Consider the following 4,527-nt stretch of genomic DNA (forward strand, 5'->3'; position numbering starts at 1 on the left):
TTGTGACTTTATATTCTCCAGATGAATGCAATATTTCTATGTCTGTCCCTCTCTTTCTGACTCATTTCACTTAGCTTGATACTTTCCATGTTGTACCACTTGTATGTAAATTTCATGACTTCATCTTTTCTAACAGCTGCATAGTACTTCATTGTGTAGATGTACCAAAGTTTCTTCAAGCAGTCATCTGTTCTCAGGCACTCAGGTTTTTTTCCAAATTTTGGATATTGTGAATGGTGAAGCAATGAACATACCAGTGCAGATGTCATTTCTACTGTACTTTTTTTTTGCCTCTCTGGGATATATTCCCAGGAGTAATATTTCTGGGTCAAATGGGAACTCAATTTCTTTTCTTTTCTTTTTTTTTTTTTTTGCTTTTTGGGTCACACCCGGCGATGCTCAGAGATTACTCCTGGCTCATGCACTCAGGAATCATTCCTCCCGGTGCTCGGGGGACCATATGGGATTCTGGGAATCAAACCTGTTTTGGCCATGTTGGCTGCGTGCAAGGCAAACACCCTACCTGCTGTGCTATCGCTCCAGCCCCTCAATTTCTAATTTTTTGAGATTCATCCATACTGTTTTCCAAGAGGGCTGAACCAGTCGCCATTCTTACCAGCAGTAGAATTCCCTTTACCACCACATCCACACCAACATTGGTTGCTTTTGTTCTTTTGGATGTAGGCCAGTCTCTGTGGTGTGAGATGATATCTCATTGTTGTTTTGATCTGCACCTTCCTGATGATTAGTGATGTAGAGCATTTTCTCATGTGCCTTTTAGCCATTTGGATTTCTTCTTTGGGAAAGTTTCTGTTCATTTCATCACCCCATTTTTTGATGGGGTTAGATGTTTTCTTCTTGTAGAGTTCAACCAGTGCTTTGTATATCCTTGATATCAACCCTTTATTAAGGTATTGGGTAAATATCCTTTCCCATTCTGTAGGTTGTCTTTGTATTCTGGTTACTGTATCTTTTGAGGTAAAATGCACCTCAGTGTTTCAATACCATCACAACACTCCCTCAGTTGAAAAAGGTAGTCATACAAAGTGTAGACAGTGAAGTGTGGATTGTTTAGTTGTTTGCTCTCTTTGTATATGGATTGTTCAGGACCACAGAGAACTTGTCTCCACATTCTTTACAGACAAATTTAGTGCAAGTTTTTCCTTCTGTTCTCACCATGTGTGTCGAATGGGAATGAATGAGTGAAACTAATAGACATGGAGGTACTGAGGATAATTATGGTGATGTCTAGTTTTGGTCCTTTACATCTAACCTGCACTTAACAGTTTGCAGAATACTTTGAAAAGCTACCTCATCAGTCCCATACATCCTGAAAGCTGGTCAGCAACAGGAAGTGGCTTTAACTATTTTTTAACGACAAATATACCACAATTTCTTCATTCAGTCATCTGTTCTTGGAAATTTTGTGTGGTATAGTTACACAATGAATATGACTAGGCCTTAACAAAGAGAAATGATGCAATTTGTCTCTATGTGAATGGAACTAGAGAACATCATGCTGAGTGACAGTCAAGAGAAGAACAGATGCGTAATATTATACCTGTGATATAAATATAGTATGGAAATAACAATGGCCAAAGGTAACAGAAGCTGAGAATAGGTCTGAAGAACTAAGTTTACCAAGAGAGAGGATGGAGAGAGGATGCCTAGATAGGATAGGACCCTTGGATAATGGTGAAGGGAAGTAGACACTCTGGTGGAGGGTGTGAGTTTAGAGTGCTGTTTGTATGAAACTCTACTTTGAACATTATTGTAAATCATAGTACCTCAAATTTCAAAAATTTAAGTTAAAAAGCCACATATAAAAAAAGCAGAGGGATTCTCACAGTTAGTTGGAACCAAAAAAATGTTCTTAAAAGGATTTATGAGCATAGAGATGGGACTCTTCAGGGCAACCTTCCAGAAAGAATTGTTCCTATATCCCTTTGCTCAAAGTTCTAATTGCTGGATTGGAATCTGATGGACTTATTCACGCAGATTCTCCATTTCTTACATAATGTGGTGGACAAAGATCACCTGCAGGAATTGCTCATCCACAGTGTCCAGTCTTTGATTTGTTCCTGACTAGTTGTGCTGCTCCCTAGCAACCCCATCCAAGGGACTTTGTTGTTTTCCAACTTAGAAATCTAAGTTCTATCATTTTTCTAGTCACTCTCATTGGGAACAGGGACCTTTCTTTTCTCCTCTAGTCTCCAACTAATCACTGGAGACTTTACCTCTTTGACTTACATTTTTCCTCTGATTCTTAAAAATATTGATAAAACTTGAGTCTTTATAATCTTTCCTCTGCACTGCAGCAATAACAATAAAGAGCTCTCCTGCTTTTGCTGACTTCTAATAAACAATATATAATATATATATATATATATATATATATATATATATATATTGGAATTACTGCTGCTGCTGGCACCAGACTTGCCCTCCAATGGATCCTTGTTAAAGGATTTAAAATGGACTCATTCCAATTACAGCAATTACAGGGCCTCGAAAGAGTCTTGTATTGCTGGAGTGATAGCACAGCAGTAGGGCGTTTGCCTTGCGTGCAGTCAGCCCGGCCGAGCCAGGTTCAATTCCTCCACCTCTCTCAGAGAGCCTGACAAGCTACTGAGAGTATCTTGCCCGCACGGCAAAACCTGGCAAGCTACCCATGATGTATTTAACATGCCAAACACAGTACAACAAGTCTTAAAATGGAGACGTTACTGGGCCCACTCGAGCAAATCGATGAACAACGGGAGGACTGTGACCATGACCGTGACATATGTATAATATGGTTCTGACCATTCCTCTCCTTTACAAGATTTTAATAGGAGCTCTGCCACACTAATAGTTTAGTGTCACATCTCCTGATTCTCTTTCTCTCCTGTATCCTTAATTTTGTAAAAAAAAATTTAATATAGACAAAAGTCACAACTGTTGATACAATTCTAGAATTAAAATTGATAAAAATTCCAATATTTAAATCAATAAGTATAAAATATCATTTTTTAATGAGAAAATTGCTATATATTAACAGGATTGTTAAATTCTTATTTAAGAATTTCCTAAACTCTTTGTTGCTAATTGAGCCTCTATGTTATTGGTTTTGATTGTTGAGTTTATTTGGCTTAGATATTACTTTCCCATTGAATTTGATGTTCATCATACTGAAATTTCAGTATTAAGGCATTAGGATGTCCAGAGACTTATATAGTCTGGGACATTAGTGAAATGGTGGAGTTGAAGCCTTAATATGGCTGCAACGGTGGGAATGTGGGTGCTGCTGCTGGGGGTGGGTGAGGTAGAGGTGGACATGGGCGGAGCTTCAACAGGGTAGGGATTGGTCCACCAATTTGCCTCCTGTGGCTGTGCCAGTTTCAGCTCTGGGGACTTGTGTGTCCATAAACTTTAGCTGCTTGGCTTGCATCTCCTCAGAAATTTAGCTGTAAATTGTGAATTAGTAGACCAGGGCTGGGGGGTGAGTCAGTCACCCTGGCAGTGACTTTGGGAGGTGAGTGTGACTGCTTGGAAAAATGTTCTTAATTCTATTTATTCCTACTAGATTTTACATTTTAGGATTTAACCTATTTCATATAAATTTTAAAATGTATTAACAGTTTCATAATATTTGTTTTCAAAATTCATATATCTCTACAAAAATAAAGATATAATTTTGGAAATAAAACACTATAAATTTATCATTAATTTATAGATTTTAGGAGATTAGCTCTATTTATCTATGTGTGTAGGTGTCGTCATCTCAACAATAAAAATAAGGAGATGTCGCCAATTTGCAGGATAATTGGGAAGCATAGTTATGCAGTAGCAATGATCAAAGTCATTTTAACTGGATATGTTGTCCTTTGAACTGAGCTTACACAGGGCCCAAGTTGGGAAGGGTCCTTGGGACTACGGTGGAGGAAAATAAGCTCTCTGGTGATATAGCTGCAGTATGTAATGATGCAGAAATGAAAAGTCTAATTTAATATTTGAAATCCTGGAACCTCAGGAAAAGGTGAAAATTAATAATGAAGACTTCTACCCACAATCATAGCTTTCAAAAGTCTGTGACTTTGACCTAAGAAAGTTATATTATGTTTTAACTGACTTTCAGTACTCCTAATTATGATTTTAAGATGAAGTTTTCCAAATTAAACATTTAGCTGTTTCTATTCTGTATCACATTTTTAAAACTTCTGCTCAGGTGGCCTGAGTTAACACTGAGCATGTGACCTGAGTACAATGGGCATGGCATCTGCCTTGCATGGAGCCAATCTGGGTTCTTTCTTGGCAACCGATACTGTCTCTGAGCCCATCTTGAAGTTATCCCTGAAAACAGAGCCAGGAGTAAGCACTGAGCACTACTGGATTTGCTCTCTCCCCCATAACAAAAACAAAAATAAAACCTGCTCAGGATCAACTAAAATGGTTTCTTGAGCCTCTATTGAATCACAAACTGTTTGGAAAAATACTTATGGGAAGGATGAAGTCTTGCACTGTTACCAGAGGTTGTCTTCGTAGTCT

Source organism: Sorex fumeus, unplaced genomic scaffold, assembly GCF_029834395.1.
Source record: "Sorex fumeus unplaced genomic scaffold, SorFum_2.1 ptg000036l, whole genome shotgun sequence".
NCBI lineage: Eukaryota > Metazoa > Chordata > Mammalia > Eulipotyphla > Soricidae > Sorex > Sorex fumeus.